General features: G+C 37.0%; 1 long non-coding RNA gene across 1 annotated transcript; it reads left to right on the forward strand.

The window, feature by feature from the left end:
- The first annotated feature begins 9,229 nt into the window (after positions 1-9,229).
- LOC131858076 (uncharacterized) lies at positions 9,230-9,886 on the forward strand. The gene is made up of 3 exons (XR_009358879.1): positions 9,230-9,282; positions 9,566-9,655; positions 9,761-9,886. It is a non-coding gene; the product is annotated as an uncharacterized LOC131858076 (long non-coding RNA).
- Positions 9,887-24,039: the final 14,153 nt, after the last annotated feature.

The following is a 24,039-nucleotide window of genomic DNA, read 5'->3' on the forward strand; positions in this document are numbered from 1 at the left end:
GCAACTAAGAAATGCAAGATGGGTCCCAACTACAAGGTCATGTTAGGTACCCATGTATAAATGCAAATTCAATCTCTCATAAAGTGGGGAAAGAGAGAAAAACCCAATGAGAAAAAACCCTCCCCCAAAAGAGAGATGAAAACTATGCAAAGAACTCTCAAAGAAGCATGTGAAGGACAAATCCTCATGTGAGGAAAAAGGCCCCCCCATATGAGAGAAGAAGAGAGACTAAGTGTCCCCCCCCAATGTAGAATCTGCACCAATGGTAGAAGCTTGAAGATGAATGAAGAAATTGTTCCATGAACGTCGAAAAAAGTTCCTCCTATTGGGAAGAAACAAAACCAAAATTTGGGCATGATAAATGTTTAAATTTGAAAGAACACAGAAATGGGAACGAAAACGAAAGAAGTAAAACTTGACAAAGGTAATCGGCCCACAATTGCCATGTAAGCACGGTCAAAGGCTTAGTGTGTGATGTTTACTTGTCCTCCCTTATTTTCTCAAGCGGAGATCATAGTATTACTCAAAGATCATATTAACATCCATAGTCAAATTGACTCCATATAGATCGAAAAAATCTATTGAAATCAGATTTGAAATGAAAAAAAAACACAAATATTTTAATAGTTCTTGCCACGAAATTATAGTAGAGGGTAGCAATTTTAAACAGTGATTAATCTTTCATCGTACCAACCAATCACATATTAGATTTTTTGTTAGTTCTCATTTTAATGCTTCTTAGACCCTTCTCCATCTTGTTTATTTTCTTCAGAATTGAGCCTCACTTAATATAGTCAATACTTGCCTCAAGGCCAAGGAAATCATAGTGGCAAATCTTACCATCTTATGTTCCTTTCTAGAAGTGGGTAGTAGATAATTCTATGTTGGGAAAGTCTTTGTATTCCACCCTACCATTACAACCGCTATTTCGCTCTCCGATTGTCGTTATAAACCACCTCGAAGCTTTCTCCAAGTTTTTAGACTTGAAATGGGTGTCGTCAAATCATAATGAGTGCAATGACCAATTGAATCAAGAATTCTAAAGTGGTCATCCAAATCCCCACCCCTAAAACAAGACACATTGTTTTGTTGGCTTTCTAGGGATTGAATTTGTTGGCCTCTCATTAATGTATGTCTTCAAGGTGACACCACACTCAAAAAAAAATTGGCATACGTAAGGGTTGAGGTTTGTTTGCAAGCTCAATCCCCTTGAATGAGGTTTTTATAATTCTGGTGTAAAACATCCAATTTGTTGGTTGTCTTACTAGAAGGATTTAATAAACTAAAAATTGCATCTTGGTGTACAATGGGTATGCGGAAGAGGTGTGAAATGTTGATTAAAAATAAATTGGTCTATATTTTTTTCATATTTGAGTAGTAAATGAGGTCAATTGGTAGGATATGATGTTGTTTGTACAACAGAGGTCTCAACAGAGAAGTGATAGCTTCAAATTAACAATGCATCCACTTACAAGGATCCAATAATAATTGAAACAATCTTTATAGCTAGAAGATAATCAAGTTTCATTTCCAACAAGATCATGATAAGTTTGAGTGAAATAGAGATGGGTAAAGAGATAGAGATAGAGCTAGAGCTAGAGATGGAGAATGAGGAGATAAATGTGGATAGAAGGAGAGATCTATATGGAGAGATAGAGAGAGAGGGGAGAGAAATGGATAGAGATAGATGAAAAAAATAAATAGAGGAGAGAGAGGTAGAGATATAGTGGTAGAGAGAGATAGAGATATCTAGATAGAGATAGAGGGATAAATGAAAGAAGTGATAGGGAGAGATAGATATAGAGAGAAAAATAGATTAGATATAGAGGCCTAGAGAGAGAGAGAGAGAGGGAGAGAGAGAGAGAGAGGGCGGAGGGTAGGAATGTCTAGAGATATAGGGGGAGAGATGAAGATATAGGTAGAGATGAATATAGAGCAGAGCCAAATAGGGGAAAATAGATAGAGAAATAGAGAGAGGTAGAGTGAGATAAAGATAGAAAGATAGGGGGATAGAGAGGAAGATATATATATATATATATATATATAAAGGAAGAGGGAGAGATAGTGAGATATTTAAATAGATAGTGAGATAGAGTTTGAGAGATAGAGATATTGAGAGAGGGGGAGAGATAAAGAGATTGACAAATATAGAGGGTGGGAGATAAAAAGAGAGATCTAGAGGGAGAGATACACATGTATTGGAAGAGGAAGAGTAAGGGAGAGAGAGGTAGAGATAAAGAGATAGATAGGCTGATAGGGAGGGAGATATCGAGAGAAATAGAAAGGAGGTATATATATAATGGTGGAAAAATTAGTGTTAGGGTTAAATTAAGATAATAAAACTACTATATACATATTTATTTGGATTGAAAAAAAAAAGTGCATTCAATTGTATCTAGAAATTTTAAGAAAATGATGTCTAAAATGTAAAATTTACTAGGAACTAGAATGAATGGACGAATATACATATTTATATGTTTATATAACCTTCACACATAAGTAAATTAATATCAAATGTTAAATCAATATATCTCTAAAAACAAGTACAGTGAACTAAAATTTAAAGAAGAAAAATGCAATATACACATTTTGTACTCACTAACACAACTTGTTCAATTATGATTCAATTTGATTTTGAAAATTTGAAATTTTTTAAAATTGTTTATAAAAAAATATTATTTTTTTAATAGACACAATTTTAAAGTAAAAATTTATATCATCATCTCATACACATTTTAAAAAATATATTAATGAGAAAGACACAATTAACTTGTGGATTATAATTATAATTATGGCCAAAGAAAAGAATAGTGGGATACAAAGGATTGGTAACCTGATGAATCTAGTTATGGAAGCTACCAGAAGCCAGGAGAGCTACTAGAAGTGGGTGGAGCGCGGAATTGATACCCTCAAAGTGGGGTTAAAGAGATTATTGATATCTTCACTACTTCCCCTGAGCCCAACAAATCTGAGAAACTCATGATTATGACCCAAAACCTCTCCTAGGACGTCGAGGTGATGAAATGTAATCACGGACAAAGAATTGAAAAGGTGGAGCAGTCTATGGCGGAGATTAAGAAAAATCTCAAGAACCTAGTTGACATAAGCAAAGAAGCCATGAACAACAATATAGAGGGGTTTGAAAAGATCAATACCATGGTTGTTGATTATAGATCCTACCACAGTGAACCAATGAAAGATCTTGGAGGGGAAGATATGACTGTTGGAGATGACAAAACCACTAGTCCTAGTTCTAGAACCAGAAATAGGAGCAACAACAAGGGTACCTCTAGATTCATTATGGAGGAACTGGAGGAAATCAACAAGATTTCCATCCAGAAGAACAAGGATGTGGTTCTCTCTCTTAATTGAGAGTCTTTCTTTTGTTTTTTCTTGTTTGTCCGCGTCTCTTTTGTTTTCGTGACTGCTCGGGGGTGCTCCCCTATTTTGATGTTGGTTCATGTCTGTTTGGTAGATGGCCGATTGTTGTAAAACTTTTGGTTTCGGGTCCATGTAAAACCCATTTAACTTTATCAAAAACTTGTGGATTATAATTATTACAATCTTTAGATTATAGATATGTTTAAAATAACATATATTTAATTAAAAAAATATCTACTTTAGACTATTATTAAAATACTAAAAATATATTGGTTATTATAATTTATATGGTCTTTAATAACTTATAGAAATAATATTACATTTAATTTTTTTTATTTTTCAATTAGAAGTTTTATATTTTAATTTGTGTTTAAATACTTAAATAAATCATTTAAAAAAAATATTGTAGAATTATTGTAATTTATATTATTAAAAATTGAAAAAAAAATAAGACACATAATATTTTTATTTCAAATTTTAATCATATATTTGCACATTATTATTGAAATATTGTATCAACATCTATATTAAAATTGACTCTAGATTGATTTTTTTTAAGAAAATTAAATTTAAAATTCGAAGCAAAATAAATATATTGAATTTAATTCTAATGCATATTATATTGAAATGTACATCTTGTATTTTTGTACATTGTTGGAATTTTGTGTCAACATCTATGACTAAAATTAACTCTATATAGATTGAAAAAAAGTTCTCAAAAATGAAATTTAAAACTTGAAAAGTAAATTCATTTTTATTCTAATACTTCTTATCTTGAAGTACAATCAAACAACCTATATAATAGAAATATGAAATAATCTCATATACTACCTATAAATCAAATAACCCAACATCATTAATCTATAAACAAAGCTCTTGATAATAAATTACCTATTACTAATATATGAATATATATTTTATTCTTTCTTTATTTTCCTACATAGAAGTATATTTTATTATATTAGATGATAAGATCAAATTTGAGCATATAGTATAGATATAATTATTATATAATTAGAACAATATGTTAGGAAATTCAAGCAAGTATCTTTTTACAACATGACCCAATGGTCAAATTCACTTCTACTCATGTAATCTAACCTGTAACTTGACATGTGACCTTCACACTGCAATTACCAGTGGGTGAGAATATCATTGGAGTCCTTTACCACCCAACCTCAAAGATTTAGCTTCCTCAAAATCCTTCATAGGAAGAATACATGACCCTACACGAAGAAGTCTAACAATCTAGAACGAGAAGGAGTGATGAAATCATGTGCAACATGATATATCTACATTCTAAATGCTAACATAAGAATATCATGTTATGGTAGAGAGATAGAGAACAATAATCAGTTAGTAAGAATTTATTCATGACTAATAGTATTTGGCCAAATAATTTTTTTAAGCTAACTGTTAGAGTAAAAGGTTAATTTCACTTAATTGGTTTAATTAAGTCACCTTTCATTCCTTCTTAAGATTCTCTTAGTTATGCATTGTATGTATTTAATAATTATTCTAGTTATTAAATACATTCTCATTTAGGGTTGCACAATCTCCTTTTATAAGGATTGTATCGTATGTCTTTTTTTATTCCCTCTTTGAATGATAATTTCCTTCTTGAGAGCCATTGTTGGTTTTTTCTCTCCATTCTTCTCTTGTGACAGGTTTTCTTGCATACAGGTGATCTTGGGTTGTGAGAAGTTGGATTTCTCAACTTTTTCATGGTATCGGATCTTAGATCTGTTGCAACTTGTTCTTGATTTGTTGAATAATATTTTGGAGCTTCGAGGGTTTCAGATTTAAGAGGTTTTTCTATTAGATCTGGGGGTAGCCTTTTTTTTTTTTTTTTTTTTGGCATTTTGGGCTCAAACAGACCACACGATTGTGCTCACAGTGCCCCCAAACCCCGATTTCCATATATGATTTGTCCAATTTGGACAAAGTTGACTTCTGGGGCAAATTTTTTTTTACTAAGGGTTGTACAGCCCCCTTCTGCACATGGATCGAGGAAAATTTTTTCATAAAAAAGAAGTTTTTTTTTGCAATTTAATGGCTTGCAAGCCAACACAATTTACAAGCCGCTTGCACCCTAGCAGGCAGTTCTACATCATTGTTGCAATGGTTACATTGGCCAATGCGGTCAGTGACTACCTTTGTTGTCGTTGACGGTTAGGGTAGCCGCTAGCGGCTTCCGCTACTGCCCAGCGGTTACTGACACTGCTGCGCCGACCACCTCCTCTATTGCTAGTGCACCACCTAGATCCACTGCCTCTTCTCAGCCCGAGCACCATTGCCACTAGTAGCATCGTCCATTGGCCATCGGAGCTCCACTAGTTCCCCTCTTACTTGCTCTTTTGATAGGGGGTGGTTTTTTGGCCATAACTTGGAAAAACAAAGGCCTTTTTCGATGAACCATATATCGTTGGAAATATCTTTTTGAGAACTATCTAGATCTGGAGGTGAGGTTTGAATATTTTTTCATTTTGTACCTATTTGTTTCCGTCAAAATTAAAAGCTCTTTTCCGCACTCCGAGAGCAATAACTTGGGCAAACAGACTCCTTTTTTGACAAATGAATAGGCATTGAAAAGGTCTTGGAGATCCCTATTCATATTTGGGGTTCATTGTTCCATAATTTTTACCAGGTACACAAGATATTGTCTGAATCAATTTGTTTTTCTCTTGCTTTTCTTTTTGGTTCTCAGATCAAGTATTGGGGTTTGGTTTTTCATCTTGCAGGGGGTGTTATTTTATATTTTCTGTAATTTAATTGAGAAAATTAGAACACCTAAAACTTAAAATAAAAAACCGTTCTGCATCCTCTGTCTAGTCTAAAAGATCACTTAATTTTAAAAAAAGAACAGGTATAGGTACAAGTACACATGATAGATTCTTCAAATGAGCTTCTTACATCACAGACCTTTGGAAAGCTTGTTGTAAAGTGGAAAATTGAACCCTAGTGATTCCCCACCTAGGAGAGAGAAAGGAAATCACTAGGATGATTTTCACTTAGGAGATACTTTACATTCAAAAGAGGGGTTGAATCCACTAGATCCAAATCCAAGGGAAACAAGGATGTGAATTCTAAGTGGATTGCAAGTGTTGGAATGTAATTTGCCCTCTTTTGTAAGTAGAAGAGATGACTTGTTGACTATATAGAAAAGAGAAATAAAATGGGTGAAATGAGGAGCTACCAGTTCAGGATTGCACTGTAACTTCGGATCTGAGATATTTAGACTGATATGGATCTGCCCTACAAATTTGGAGAAAATTCGTCAGGACCATGTTGAAAGTGCACACAGTCCTCCGAAAATCTAAGAAACAAAAAGGTTTTTCTGTCTCTACAAAGGAAACCCAAACCTGCAATTATAGCTATGCACCTGCAATGTACACACATAAAAGAAGGGAAGAAGGGTTGTGGATGGGTTTGCCTCAGTCAAACCCCAGTTGAAGAATCAACCTTGAAAGAAAGTAATTGCAAATGCTTAAATGTAAATGTATACCTTGTAGATCTGCAATTTGTTGATGATTATTGCTTTGCTTATTGAATGTAATCACAAGTGTTGCATGAAATGACATGTAACATGAAAAACCCTAACACACACACATGCTTGCAAATGAATGTTGTAATGTTACTCGAATGGATAAATGTAGAAGACACATGAAGAAGGAGATGTTTGAAGAATGGGTTAGTGCATGATCAAGGGGGCCCAAAAAGTGGTGATGTGAAAAAAATAGCCTTCCTCACTCACCTAAAAATGCGAAAATCCGTGTTGACTTTTTGCTTGGCCTGGGTGTCAGTACACCTTGGCCTGGTAATTACCTATGCAAATTGGATATCGGGTAAAATCGGATATTCGATTTTTATTTGTAATTTTAATTTAAAAAATATATTATATGTTACGTATTATATAATACAATATTATATATAATATAATATAATATAATATAATATTATATAATATAATATTAAATTATATTATATATTATATAATATTGTATTATATTATATATTATAATATAATATAACATAATATTATATTATATTATATTATATTATATTATATTATATTATATTATATTATATTATATTATATATAATATAATATAATATAATATAATATAATATAATATATATAATAAAATACAATATGTATTATATAATATAATAATATATTATATAATATATTATTATATTATATAATATGTTATTATATTATATATGTTATTTAAAAATAATTTAAGTGTTGAAATCGGATATTCGATTTTCTGAGACTTTTATATTTAGACATTGACAGTCCCATGAGTCATTTTTAACTCACGGGTCGCGCAAATTTGTCAAAATCCGATATCCACTCCATCCGATATCCGGTTTTTTGACAAAAAATTGCTATAAAATAGATTTAGAGGTAAGAATTTTGTCATTTTGAATCATTTTCATTCATTTTTTGTATTTTTTGTGAATGTTTATTTGATTTTTCATTGAAAATATGGTTTTTTTTCATGAAAACTAGGTTTTTTAAAAATCAAATACCTAATTGTTTAAATTTGTTAACTAAATTTAATTGTTTACATTCAATTAGGTTAAAAATGGGAGATAACAATGAAAACACTGACCAACCACAACTGCAACAACCAAACCCTCATTTGCCAAACCCCCCCTCAATTCAAGATTTGATTGCACAAAATTTGAATGAATTGAGGGGGATTGCAGAAGTATATCGTAAGATCCCTCATCTAAACCCATTGTTTGATCCTCTCACATTGATCGTAAAAAGTATGGAAACCATGACTGAGGAGCACGATGCCACCCTTTTGTGGCGAGATTATATGAAGGAAAAATATGCAGATGGCTTGTCGTATAAGGATATCAAGGATCTTGAGATATCCAAAGTCGAAATCGCCTCATTGTTTGTCAATCCCCGTATTGGTCAGCTTGTAGATCCCAAAAAACCAAAACTTTCTATCAAATGGTGCACAAATGATGGGATTGTGAAAAACCTTTGGGATCGTTGGTGGATGGTTTTCGACAAACCACCCAACAACAATCTTGATATCCCCTTCTATTTCATAAAAAAATTGTATGCTGAGTTTGTTTTACAGAAACATGTGAACTACTTTGACATCCAACCTTTCCAGGGTGTAGGTTTAGGTATGCCCCAAAATAGACCTGGGGCAGTCAGAGTAGTCCAGGGCCCATATGTCTCCCCTCCTCTTGTTGATCCCCCACCTGCAGTTCAACATCCTGATATCATTTGTGAGGCGGCTTCACGGACCATATCGACTATTCACTCTTTGAGTAGCCTTTTGGTTTCTCAGGCTGCATCAGTAGCTCAGCCTACTTTTGATGGTAGCGGTGCATTAGGTGGTGCAGTTGGACAACCCGTTGATCCTACTGTGGACAGTGCAGATTACGAGGTGCATGAGATGCATGATGCACCAGAGGTTATTACACAGACTGGAGTATACCCTGGGGAGTCCTCACATGCTAGAGGCGAGGAGGCACTGTCATCATACATTGATGATGTATTGGTAAGATTTGTGTTTTCACAGTTCATGTTATATTTTAATTAAATATTTATAAATTAGATAATATTAAGTACTAATTTTTATTTACATGGTCTATTTAACAGTTGATGACCGAGGATGAGTTGAGACAGATTCAGGAATGCACCTTGTCGGCCATTTCATTTGGCCTCGATAGCTTGACGGTACATATATTATTGCACCTAGTCGTTTGTATTTTATTGTACATACATGCTCATCATTTATATTTGTATTAATTAGATTATGTAGTAACTTGCATGTATATCTTATTTTACTCTTGTAGGGTACAAGCAGCATGAGTGCGGTGCAGTGTGATCTAGGATCTGGTAGTGCAATTGGAGACAAGGGAAAGGTAATTGAATGCAAATATGATTGAATGAATAGTTTAAATAACTTATAGTGATTATACATGTCTAGACATAGATTGATAGTTTCATATACTTGTTGTGTATATATACAAAGAATCCTTGGCTTCACATCCTTGATGACTACACCCAGTATACCTGAAGAAGAAGAAGAGATGCCTCAAGTAGATGTGTGTTTATTTTATTTTTTGATTAGTGGATATAATTTGTTATTATTAGGGACAATTATATGCTAACTTGTATCAATGTCATGTTTCTAAACATATGTAGGTTGTTTATGAAAATATTCAAAACATACCTCCTCTACCGAAGACATACATCAAGAGTCCTGCAAAGCTGAAGAGAAAACGTGGAGATGAGGTAAACATGAATAGTTCAATTAAATAGTTCATTTTTATGTTAACTTTTCGAATGTGAATTATATAATATAACTAATATTAATCGTGGTTTATTTTTCTTGTGCAGGATCCTTCAGAGCCGAGCAGTGCGGCGAAGAGGATCGATTTTGATGATCCATCAACAACTTAGGATGTTATAGATAGTTTTGGGATGCTTACATGTCTAGTTGGCATGTATATTTTGTATATGGACATACATTCACGTATTTAGACATACATTTTGTTTCAGTTGGTGTTTATGCCATATTTGTGTATGGACATACATTTGTAATCATTCGACTTTTTTACATATACAGAAGTTGATATTCAATCATATAAATTGTTGCTCATCTGTGTGGTGTTATCATGGAAATCTTTAATCTTCATTCCAATAATTAACAATGGTCAATAATGGCTATTTAATGAACAATACAATTCATTTCATTTCATCGTAAGTGTTGTTTTTATAATGAACAATATAATTCATTTAATGAACAATACAATACAATTTATTTAATGAACAATACAATTCATTTAATCAACAATACAATAAAATTCATTCAATGAACAATACAATTCATAAACAATACAATTCATTTAATGAACAACACCCTACACATGCTCCTATTTTGCCCCACCACTCGATCGAACGCTCGGGGTCATACCCTACCGGCGTCGTCCCTTGAGCGCCCTAAGTGCTCAAAATTGTCAAACTTTGACGGGCCCTAACTCAGAATCTGTGGCACCTGTGAATGATCCGTTTGAACCTACGGGGCCATGAGAGGGGTCCCTACAAAAGCCTATCTTGGTATTTCAAGTTGCCCTACGGTTTTATTAGGGCAGCAATTTTTCAGTTGGCGAAAAAATCGTCAGTCTCACTCAATGGAATGTTGTCGCCTGGTCGATTTCTCATTCAGCTCATCACGATGACGAACCGTCGGCTCCAACATGTCTAGTTAGGCATAATTACCCTACGCATGCTCCTATTTTGCCCCCCCACTCGATCGAACGCTCGGGGTCATACCCTACCGGCGTCATCCCTTGAGCGCCCTAAGTGCTCAAAATTGTCAAACTTTGACGGGCCCTAACTCAGAATCTGTGGCACCTGCGAACAATCCGTTTTAACCTATGGGGCCACGAGAGGGGTCCCTACAAAAGCCTATCTTGGTTTTTTAAGTTTCCCTACGGTTTTATTAGGGCAGAAATTTTTCAGTTGGCAAAAAATCGTCAGTCTCACTCAATGGAATGTTGTTGCGTGGCCAATTTCTCGTTGAGCTCGTCGTGATGACGAACCGTCGGCTCTGACATGTCCAGTTAGGCATAATTACCCTACGCATGCTCCTGTTTTGCCCCCCCACTCGATTGAACACTTGGGGTCATACCCTACCGGCGTCGTCCCTTGAGCACCCTAAGTGCTCAAAATTGTCAAACTTTGACGGGCCCTAACTTAGAATCTGTGGCACTTGCGAATGATCCTTTTGAACCTACGGGGCCACGAGAGGGGTCCCTACAAAATCCTATCTTGGTATTTCAAGTTGCCCTACGGTTTTATTAGGGCAACAATTTTTTAGTTGGCGAAAAAATCGTCAGTCTCACTCAATGGAATGTTGTCGCCTGGTTGATTTCTCGTTCAGCTCGTCGCGATGACGAACTGTCAGCTCCGACATGTCCAGTTAGGTATAATTACCCTACGCATGCTCCTATTTTTCTCCCCCACTCGATCGAATGCTCGGGGTCATACCCTACCGGCGTCGTCCCTTGAGCGCCCTAAGTGCTCAAAATTGTCAAACTTTGACAGGCCCTAACTCGGAATCTGTGGCACCTGCGAATGATCCATTTGAACCTAGGGGGCCATGAGAGGGGTCCCTACAAAATCCTATCTCGGTATTTCAAGTTGCCCTACGGTTTTATTAGGGCAGTAATTTTTCGGTTGGCGAAAAAATCATCAGTCTCACTCAATGGAATGTTGTCGCCTGGTCGATTTCTCGTTCAGCTCATCGCGATGATGAACTTTCGGCTCTAACATGTCTAGTTAGGAATAATTACCCTATGCATGCTCCTGTTTTGCCCCCCCACTCGATCGAACACTCAGGGTCATACCCTACCGGCGTCGTCCCTTGAGCGCCCTAAGTTCTCAAAATTGTCAAACTTTGACGGGCCCTAACTCGAAATCTATGGCACCTGCAAACAATCCATTTGAACCTATGGGGCCATGAGAGGGGTCCCTACAAAAGCCTATCTCAGTATTTCAAGTTTCCCTACGGTTTTATTAGGGCAACAATTTTTCAGTTGGCAAAAAAATCATCAGTCTCACTCAATGGAATGTTGTCGCCTGGTCGATTTCTCGTTCAACTCATCGCGATGAAGAACCGTGACATCCATGAAGGGATATGAAGGGATATTTTGTAAACAATCGGAAACCTTTAATGATAATCAAGTTGAAGCCTTGAGATTTATGCAATATGGTTCAAGTCCAAAACTGTACCCTGAGAGCATTTTGATTTTACTTATGTCTTGTGTATTATAATAAAGACCAATTTGCCACTGTGACATCTTCATATGAGAGAAAAGCTTCATTTTATCTCAATACAGTTGTACCTATTTCATTATTAGAAAAAATAAATATACAAAGATATGTTATTAGTATCCTCTAGATTATGGATTTGAATTGATGTTCTCAATTAGTTATTATCTGTTCAACTTTTCTTCATAAGGCACAACCATCTGGTGGTTATCATATGAGGACAACCATCCATGACTTTCAAAGTAATTGATATTTATTCCTACACCTCACACTCACAAGATTAATAATAAAATGACATTTATGATTCATCAAATGCTGACAAAGTCTAATCAAAGTTCAACTTCAAGATATATACAACATATCATATTCAACTTCAAGATGCATACAACTTACCATATTCAAGCTCATGCCAACCACCACTTGGATATTGTTATATGTCAATTAAAGTACAATATATGTAATAAAACCATATAGTCTTACAAAAAAGCCATCATAGACCATCTATGTCGATTAAAGTACAATTCATTTGTAATGGGGGCACACTCACAATCTGAAGTTGCAAAGCCCTGTGGGAAGCATCAAATTAGAAATTTACTAATCTGACTCATACTACTGTCAAAAGCATCAAAGATGCTACTGCTAGAGAACACCATGCTCCATTGTGGAGAGAATATTAGGTGCATCTAATGTCAGCATCTAAAAATGAAACAATGTTATTCAATTGCCAAAATCTAACTGACTTTATTTTATAAACCATTAATGAATAAAAATAGACAAGGTTACCTGAGTGAAAGTTTGATGACCACTTTGACTAGTAGGTATTGATGTTGAAGGCCCAACATTAACCTATTTACCTGACTATCAATGTCAAATGTTTGATTCAATAGATCATCTGTCATGACAATTTGATCCACTGCAGATGTGTCCTGGCCACATGCATTTGAATCATCTTCATGATAATAAATACAACAAGACCCACAATTTAATCTCATTAATGCACAAAGGAATATGTACCATCACCAAGAGAGGGTCTCGTCAATGACGAATGATCTAGCATGAACCTGAATTTTTAAGAATTGTTAGTCTACACATAAAATGCATGGATGAACATAACGAATTTATGATAATCACTTCAACTGAAATGCATGATAATAAATGAAAGGTGGGATCATATACCATAAAAATATGTCCCTTCGAATTATATCAACAGAACCCACTATGTTGATGCAAAAATCGTAATGTGATACTGTTGTATATCATCAAAAAATACCTTCATGAGCATAAAGGTTATGTGATAATTATATCATAAAAAATTATCAAATAGTGTTCTCCAATAACAAAAATTGTAAAGCTCATCAAATGCATGATAATAAGTCGTGTTGCAAAAATACATCCCTTCCAATTATATCGAGTGTACTTGCTATGTGCATGCAAAAACCGTGTTGCCAAAAAAAAACGTTCATCAATAGACCTGCATTTTGAACACATCCTTAATATACACGTAACAAATTTGAACATTAAGGTTTAATGATCATTGTTTGAAATGAAATGCATGATAAAAAAATAAGGCACCATTAAAGACCTACTACTCAAGTGTGCCTGAAGGGTCATCTCTTTGTTTAAGAGTATCTAGTATTGCTTCATGATCAACAGTAGTCACTATCCATAGCTCTTTGGTCATCAGTTTTGCTTGATGCTTCAACAACTTGACATTTGTAGCTATAATAAGGTGTGAATACATTATAATGGTTTTGTGTCTCTCAAAGTCTTCAAATGTAGGTATGCCATTCTTTCTAATCATGTATGTTCACAACCAAGTTCCCACAACAACAACTAAACCTGTAGGATATGTGAACCCATCATCATCTGTCACTGGTTGTGTTAGCTTTTGTTTTCCCTATACACATCGTGCCAACCAATATTCTGATCTCTCTTCATTCCCTTGCGGTGCAACAACTGCAAAAACATGTCCTGGTTGTACAAGATCTGATAGACGATCATACTCAAGAGAACTTTCCATGTCATTGTTTCACAAGGATATTGTTTGAGATAAAGGAGTTAGATAGTGGGGAACCCACGTATCAACCCACTCACTTGACTTGCATTGATCCCAATCACACCGAAGACAACTTTGACAAAAAAAAGCCAACGCTCATGTCCAAATGGTCCATGTACTTGCATCTGAGCTGAGAAATGAATGCATCTTTGAAGAATCTTTAATTGTTTGACAATCCAATCTATCTCCCACTGTTCCCTCCTCAACCAACCAAAAGAATCTGCTCACTGCTGAATCAAGAGTACCTCCATGTGACAATGCTGAACTACACCAATCAACAATAGAACGTGCATCAGAGAAATTTGCACCTAAAATCCTCAATTGCTCCTTAACTAGAGCTCTCTTCAAACATGCACCTGCTCCATCATGCTCTCCCTTCCCATGCCCTGCCTAAAAAAAACACCAAATATGAGGTATACGCCTCTCCACATGCATTCTACTCAACCAATAAAACATACACGCATTCTTGAATTGACCCGTACAGTTATGTGACCATATTATATGTCAGTCAATTGCAATATCTTTCTCATGCAAGAACTCAAAAAAAATCTCGAAAGAATGTTGCACATACTCGAAGGAGTGTGATCTATCATTGCTCATATAAAAATGATACTCCCTAATTATCTTCCTGTCCTCTTCTATACTATCAGGAGCATGTCTATATGTAATGTGAACAAAAATAGCAATTTGGACTGAATTGTAGTACTGAGACTGTACCTCATTCTGTGGTTGCAATATATAGTTCTCTGCAAAATCAACCACCGATACAATAGTGCCAATCGGGAAAGAGTTCTTACACATCCTGAACTGTTGATCCAACCACTGAGACCTATGGGTGTGCCTTGCATACTTGTAGAAAAGATTTTCCTTAAAATCCAAAATAAAATCAGCAATACTCACTTCTCTTGAGACTAATTCGCATCTAGAACCTTCACCTCCACTCTTCACAATATATTTCTCTGTCTCATATCTTTTTTTCTCAACATAATTATTTCCAAACTCATGTTCGCTACCCTCATGAAAACATGAAACAAACTTTGACAACCCACCGCATTCTGAGCACTTCTCATTCAAACAATAATTTCTATAGAAATAGCAGCCATCATCTTTAGGGCATAGATATAGATCTTGCAAGTCTCTTGATGATCTCAGAAATAGCATTGCACCACACTCCTACAACATCTCATTAGTATGCATCGTAGAACGAATATGACATAAAAGTTCATGGTACATTGAAAACTCCACATGGTACTTGCAACAACAGGTATTGCGAATCTTAAGAGGAACACAATAAAATGGTTTCAAAGATTCAAAGGCCCTTTGTGATATTTGCAAAGTTGGATGTAATTCACAAATTTTTTTGTACAACATTGTTTGGCTTGATTCCAAGAAATGTTTGGGATGCGGTGTGCGGTCTCGGTTGTCGACTCTTAATTTCAAAACGTCCTTTACATTGGGTGACACTCTAGAATTAGAGTGCCAAAATTGTTGAATCTTTTCCTTCACATTGTCAGTCAACTTTCTATCAACACGTGGAAGCCTCCCACCAAATGCCCATCTATCTTGTTGAAGTGGATCATCAAGTCTTTGTCTTCATGCAAGTGCTCTATCCAAAGTTTTACGGTTTATGTTAAAATCAACACAAGTTTGTCTCATTTGACGAGCCTTCCTCAATTGATGGCTTACTAAGGAGGTTGTAATCACTCTTCGAGCGGCTCTCTTATCTCTTTCTTTGGTATTCTTTCCAATAGAATTGAGAGCGTCAAATAGATTTTTTGCAATAATAGAATTTCTCTCCGTCTTCTTGTTCATACGAATCTTCAATTTGTTTAGCAATGGTCTCATCTTTATCATCTTTAGCAATTGAACAAAGAGTTGGCATTGCTCAGTCAATGTCTTATTGCTAAAATTTTGGTTGAAAAGTTTTGTATCCCACAACCGAACGGTTCTTGTTGACCTCTTGCCTTCAAGATTCGCAATAATGTTCTCATCGATTTAAAATAACCATTTTGGGGTTCTTGAAGGTCTTGGATTTGGAATTTGTCTTTCATCCATGAGAGGGTCTTCATTTCTAAAGTAATTAGGTGTTACATATGGTTAACTTGGTGAGGCAATTCCACCTTCAATGTTAAATTTTTCCACATTTTCACCTCCTAGGTCAAAATTTTCCACATGTTGAGCATTTTCATTATTACTTTCAACATTTTCAAAGTTTTCAATATTTTCACTTTCAAAGTCTACATTTTCATTTTCAATAACTTGTGGCACATTTTAAATTTCAATTTCCTCTTCAGTTGAAGTAACATTAGCAATATTTAACATACCTTGTCTTCTCCTCCTATGACATTCTCTATCTCTTTCTCTATACACTTCAACTTGGTCATTTGAAAGTTTTCTTTTGTGTTTAGACTTCCGACGACTACTACTCCCCATTTCCCTCCACACATATGCTCCTTCATGATTGACAATGTAATTTTTCACTTTAAGAATCTCGCAAAAGCACTAATTTGTCTCTAGCTGTCTGCAACCTCGTGATCGTCGACAGAAAACATGGGACCTAGACTGTTAGCCCTTGGAATCAACAGAATGGCCCACAAACCTTTTTTTTTTTTTTTAGTACCAAAATCGGATATCCGATAAAATCCGATATCCGAGATTTTATCGGATATCCGATAAAATCCGATATCCGATTTTAGTACAAAAATATGTGGTCCACAAAAAAAATTCCCGTTGTGGCCATTTATGAACTAAACTGCCACATGGCAGAAATCCAATATCCGATTAAATTGGATATCGGATTTTATTGGTCATATTTTAGAGAGAGAGAGAGAGAGGAGGAGGAGAGAGAGAGGGAGAGAGGGAGAGAGAGAGAGAGAGAGAGAGAGAGAGAGAGAGAGAGAGAGAGAGAGGAGGAGAGGGAGAGAGAGAGATAGAGAGAGAGAGAGGAGAGGGAGAGAGAGAGAGAGTAGGAGAGGGAGAGAGAGAGAGAGAGAGAGAGAGAGAGAGGAGAGGGGGAGAGGGAGAGAGGGAGAGAGATGGAGAGAGGGAGAGAGGGAGAGAGAGGGAGGGAGGGAGAGAGAGAGAGAGAGAGAGAGAGAGAGAGAGAGAGAGAGAGAGAGAGAGAGAGGAGAGATATTGGGGACACCATATGACCCCTATGGACACCATATGACCCCTAATGACACCATAGGACCCCTTAAGACACCAAATCATGTCGTTAGGGGTCATATTGTGTCCTACGACCCCATAAGACACAATATGACCCCTAACGACATGATTTGGTGTCTTAAGGGGTCCTATGGCGTCGTTAGGGGTCATATGGTGTCCATAGGGGTCATATGGTGTCTTGGGACACCATAGGACCACTTAAGACACAATATGACCCCTAACGACATAATATGACCCAAAGTGACCCAATATGGTGTCATTAGGGGTCATATGGTGTCCTAAGAGGTCATAAGGGTTCATGGGACACCATATGACCCCTATGGACACCATATGACCCCTAACGACACCATAGGACCCCTTAAGACACCAAATCATATCGTTAGGGATCATATTGTGTCGTACGGGGTTGTAGGACACAATATGACCCCTAACGACATGATTTGGTGTCTTAAGGGGTCCTATGGTGTCGTTAGGGGTCATATGGTGTCCATAGGGGTCATATGGTGTCTTGGGACACCATAGGACCCCTTAAGACACAATATGACCACTAACGACGCAATATGACCCAAAGTGACCCAATATGGTGTCCATAGGGGTCATATGGTGTCTTAAGGGGTCCTATGGTGTCCCAAGACACCATATGACCCCTAACGACACCATAGGACCCCTTAAGATACCAAATCATATCGTTAGGGATCATATTGTGTCGTACGGGGTCGTAGGACACAATATGACCCCTAACGACATGATTTGGTGTCTTAAGGGGTCCTATGGTGTCGTTAGGGGTCATATGGTGTCCATAGGGGTCGTATGGTGTCTTGGGACACCATAGGACCCCTTAAGACACAATATGACCCCTAACGACACAATATGACCCAAAGCGACCCAATATGGTGTCCATAGGGGTCATATGGTGTCTTAAGGGGTCCTATGGTGGCCCAAGACACCATATGACTACTATGAACACCATATGACCCCTAACAACACCATAGGACCCCTTAAGACACCAAATCATATTGTTAGGGATCATATTGTGTCGTACGGGGTCGTAGGACATAATATGACCCCTAACGACATGATTTGGTGTCTTAAGGGGTCCTATGATGTCTTTAGGGGTCATATGGTGTCCATAGGGGTCATATAGTGTCTTGGGACACCATAGGACCCCTTAAGACACAATATGACCCCTAACGACACAATATGACCCAAAGTGACCCAATATGGTGTCATTAGGGGTCATATGGTGTCTTAAGGGGTCCTATGGTGTCCCAAGACACCATATGATGCCTATGGACACCATATGACCCCTAACGACACAATAGGACCCCTCAAGACACCAAATACTATCGTTAGGGATCATATTGTGTCGTACGGGGTCATAGGACACAATATGACCCCTAACGACATGATTTGGTGTCTTAAGGGGTCCTATGGTGTCATTAGGGGTCATATGGTGTCCATAGGGGTCATATGGTGTCTTAAGGGGTCTTATGGTGTCCCAAGACACCATATGACCCCTATGGACACCATATGACCCCTAATGACACCATATGACCCCTTAAGACACCAAATCATATCGTTAGGGATCATATTGTGTCGTACGGGGTCGTAGGACACAATATGACCCCTAACGACATGATTTGGTGTCTTAAGGGGTCCTATGGTGTCGTTAGGGGTCATATGGTGTCCATAGGGGTCATATGGTGTCTTGGGACACCATAGGACCCCTTAAGACACAATATGACCCCTAACGACACAATATGACCTAAAGCGATCCAATATGGCATCATTAGGGGTCATATGGTGTCTTAAGGGGTCCTATGGTGTCCCAAGACACCATATGACCCCTAACGACACCATAGGACCCCTTAAGACACCAAATAATATCGTTAGGGATCATATTGTTAGGGATCATATTGTGTCATAAGGGTTCATGGGACACCATATGACCCCTATGGACACCATATGACCCCTAACGACACCATCAGACTCCTTAAGACACCGAATCATGTCGTTAGGGGTCATATTGTGTCCTACAACCCCGTAAGACACAATATGACCCCTAATGTTATGATTTGGTGTCTTAAGGGGTCCTATGGTGTCGTTAGGGATCATATGGTGTCTTGTGACACCATAAAACCCCTTAAGACACCAAATTGTGTTGTTAGGGGTCATATTGTGTCCTACGACCCCGTAAGACACAATATGACCCCTAACGACATGATTTGGTGTCTTAAGGGGTCCTATGGTGTCGTTAGGGGTCATATGGTGTCCATAGGGGTCCTATGGTGTCTTGGGACACCATAGGACCCCTTAGGACACAATATGACCCCTAACAACATGATTTAGTGTCTTAAGGGGTCCAATGGTGTCGTTAGGGGTCATATGGTGTCCATAGGGGTCATATGGTGTCCCATGAACCCTTATGACCTCTTAGGACACCATATGACCCCTAATGACACCATATTGGGTCGCTTTGGGTCATATTGTGTCCTAAGGGGTCCTATGGTGTCCCAAGACACCATATGACCCCTTAAGACACCAAATCACGTTGTTAGGGGTCATATGGTGTCTTAAGGGGTCATAGACCACAATATGACCCCTTAGGACATAATATGACCCAAAGCAACCCAATATGGTGTCATTAGGGGTCATATGGTGTCCTGAGAGGTCATAAGGGTTCATGGGACACCATATCACATAACTATCATTAGGGGTCATAGTTATGGGTCGTAAGACACAATATGACCCCTAACGACATGATTTGTTAAGACACCAAATTGTGTCGTTAGGGGTTATATGGTCTCTCTCTCTCTCTCTCTCTCTCTCTCTCTCTCTCTCTCTCTCTCTCCCTCTCCTCTCCTCTCTCTCTCTCTCTCCCTCTCTCTCTCTCTCCCTCTCCCTCTCTCTCTCTCTCTCTCTCCCTCCCTCTCTCTCTCTCTCCCTCTCCCTCTCTCCCTCTCTCCCTCCCTCTCTCTCTCTCTCTCTCTCTCTCTCTCTCTCTCTCTCTCTCTCTCTCTCTCTCTCTCTCTCTCTCCCTCTCCTTCTCTCCCTCTTCAAAATACGAATAATAAAATCCAATATCCGATTTAATTGGATATCGGATTTCTGCCATGTGATAGTTGACTTCATAAATGGCAGCAAAGGGAAATTCATCAAGGACTGCAAATTTTTGTACAAAAATTAGATATTGGATAAAATCCGATATCCGATATCTGATTTTTGTACTCAAATTTTTAAATTTGAAATTTCGGCTCGGGAGTGCTTTGGTATTAGGCTTGGAAGTTACAAGCCTGGAAAGTCAACTGAAAAAACATGTTTTTCAGTATTCCCTGGTTTTCCAAACTTTACACTGGAGGCTGACAACTTTTTTTGTAGCCAAAATTGATAAAATGAAAAGGGTTTTTTAAGGATGTTCCCAGCTTTCCAACAATATAAGGGTTGTCTTATTTTGACTTTAGTAAATAATTATTATTTATTTTCTAATTGAATTCTGACAATAGTCCTGATTGATATACTGATTGGAAAAACACTCATAACTTTCAAACGGTATAACATTTTTTGAAACCGAAACATGTGTCACATCCTATGCTTCATCTACTATAGGGAAAAATTAAAAAAAATTAAATTTCATAAGGTTTTGACCAAGTTAAGGTGGTCAGACTTAGGATTTTTTGAATTTCTGAAAAGCTGTAGTAAAAAAATCATAAATAATTATTTAATTCATAAAAAATTAAAAAAAAATATGTGTCACATCTCGACATGAGTCTAATACTTATATTATAAATATTATAAAAAAATATTAATATTTTATTGTGATTAGGGTGGTCAGACATACGTCTACTTCTTATTTTTTTCCTGAAATTTTAGTACCACTGCATTGAAATTTAAAATTTTCATCAAATAGGATTTTTTTTTTCCAAAAAACAACTAGTAGCTTAGAAACTACATTCAATTTTCTATATATTCTCTTCTTACATATTTTAAAAATAATGTTCACAACTTATTCAAATTTTCATGTCAAGTTGCATAACTCTGATTTTTCTTAAATTTCATTGCCAATTAAGGGCCTGTTTTGGCACACCATGATCCTGCACATACTCGAATTGAACATTTGAAAACTTGATGATGTATATTTTTTCCTGTGCTTTCTTATATCCACTTCATTTATTTCTGATTATCTAATTTATGCTTGTGCAAATGAGAGGACTAAATCCCTTTTATACTTGGCTAAGAGGATTAATTTTCATCTCACTGAAGGTCGACATAGGAGAATTTTAAGTCTCGAAGAGAAATTTAGGTCCAAGGGTCAGATGGACCCATCTTAGGGCCACCCTAAGAGGGAGGATAGGGGTGCCATACCCCTATCTAAGGGGGACAAGGGTGCCACACCCTTTTCTTTGGGTGGACAGGGGCACCACACACCTGTCGTGCCCTATTTTGGGGCCTAGACAGGGTCTCAAGGTGATGTAGGGGTCGAAACAGGAGAATATTTGAAATGATGATGCAATGAGGGGTCCCAATTGAGTAGGGGAATGCAGTTGCAAAGGTGAGGGCCTAAAATATGGTCAAAATTGCAAGGGTTGCAATTTTATGATGTTACACTCATATGACGAGTCTTCTCAGATCAAGAGGGTTGTGGTCCTATTTGAATGAGGCTCAACCTTTGTTGCAGTGTTCTTTTGATATTATTGAGCACATGAATAAGATAGATGAGGCTATGGGAGTCATCTCCTTACATGTTTCAGACAACTTGTGTTTTCACCTTGATGGTTTTCTCACTCCTCAGGCTATGTGGTCCAAGTTTGCTGATCTTTTTGGTATAATCAATGAGTTCAGAGCATTACAGATTGAGGCAAAACTCTCTTCTTTGTTACCTAAGTCCTCTCCTCACATTGAGGAATTTCTGAACAAGTTTAAAACCACCATATCTATCCTCCAAAGTTGTGGTAAAAATAAGACAGACATAGAGTGTATCTACTTGATTCTCTCTAAGTTTCGAGGTTCCTATTAAACATTTACTTCTACATTTTATTCTACTATGAATGCCTTGGGTGCACATTTTACCATGCCTTCATTTGATATGTTCTATGATTGCTTGACTCGTGAGCAAGCTCACCTATCTTAGTTAAACTTTCTCACATAATCAAATAACAAAGCGTTGGTTGCACAAACATCTAAAGAGAACAAGAAGCAGAAACTGAGGCCTAAGAAGGATTCAGTTGATAGTGAGAGTCCCTCCAAGCCACCACCCGAGTCTGATTCTAAATCGAATTCCTATCCCAAACAAGAGAAATCTTCTAAGTTTGGTGAGTCTTCCTCCAAGACTAAGATGAAATCAGAAGAACTTTGTAGTTTCTGTGGCAAGGAAGGACATCGATTTTCCATGTGTTGGAAATGATTAGAGCTTTGGAGGTAGCCATGTAGCATCATCATATTTCTTCTCCTCAACCTCCTCCTTCCTCTTCTACAGGGAAAGGACATGCTGTTTCTGCACGAGCTATTACTTCTGCATCAACTTGGATTATTTATTCAGGGGCTTCTCACCACATGACACACTCTCAGCAACTTGTTACCTCACTTGCTCACAATGATACTTTACAGATTACAGTTGGTGACTTAGCACAACTTTTAATTTCAGGTTCAGGTTTTGTTCCATTGACAGGTGGTTGTCTTCAGGATGTTCTTCTGGTTCTTGACATTTCGACAAACCTCCTCTCTGTTTATTAGATTTGTCATTCTGGCTTTGGTAAAACAATTGATTTCTCAGCACATGATGTGCTTATTAGAGAGTTCCATTTTCCTGATTTGGTTGTGGCTATTAGCAGTGTTGATCTTGATTCTCAGTTATATAGGTTTGATGGCTTTGAGATTCCAAATCGTTTAGGTGTTTCTCTTGTAGCACATGCCAATTCAGTGAGTAGACTTCGACATGAGCATTTTTGTCATGCCCACTTTTTAACCAAGTGAACATGACACAACACTAACAACTTTTTTTTACTTGAACACAAATAACATATTATTTCAATGGAAATGCAATTCACAAAACATACACACTTAATAAATGCAACTAAACATAAATGAGGTACACCATAGTTTGCTATTTTTGTAAAATGTGGTTTTTTTAACCACAACAAAATGCATTGTACACTTCGAGCAATAGTAGCTAGTTATCATTTCAAATAGGATTAATTGGTAAACATTGACTTAATGCTTTCTTTAAATAGTTCCCAACACAATATACCTCCTCCTTACCCAAATTTCTCTTGCATTCCTTCATGATGTGATTTCCTGACCTCCTATACCTGCACCTGCAAGATGTCTATTTGTCTAGATATTCAACACAAGATACGAGGAAAGTTAGGTACATGATTATCATGAATCATTTCTTTGGACTGGATCAATTTACAACAATCACTTACTAATCTGCACAAATGAATAGAGAATGCACAAGATTGTGAAGGAGTGGCGAGATCAATCAAAACTCAAACATGCAAGACCTAAGGGCCAGACCTAGTGTCTCGGGGGCTCATCAAAGATGGCCTTGCCTAGGTGAAGGCACAGAGACCTCGTAGTTCATAAAAACAATTTAAAACCCATCTAATATGATGGTATAATA

The sequence above is a fragment of the Cryptomeria japonica genome, chromosome 9 (assembly GCF_030272615.1).
Source record: "Cryptomeria japonica chromosome 9, Sugi_1.0, whole genome shotgun sequence".
In the NCBI taxonomy this organism is placed as follows: domain Eukaryota; kingdom Viridiplantae; phylum Streptophyta; class Pinopsida; order Cupressales; family Cupressaceae; genus Cryptomeria; species Cryptomeria japonica.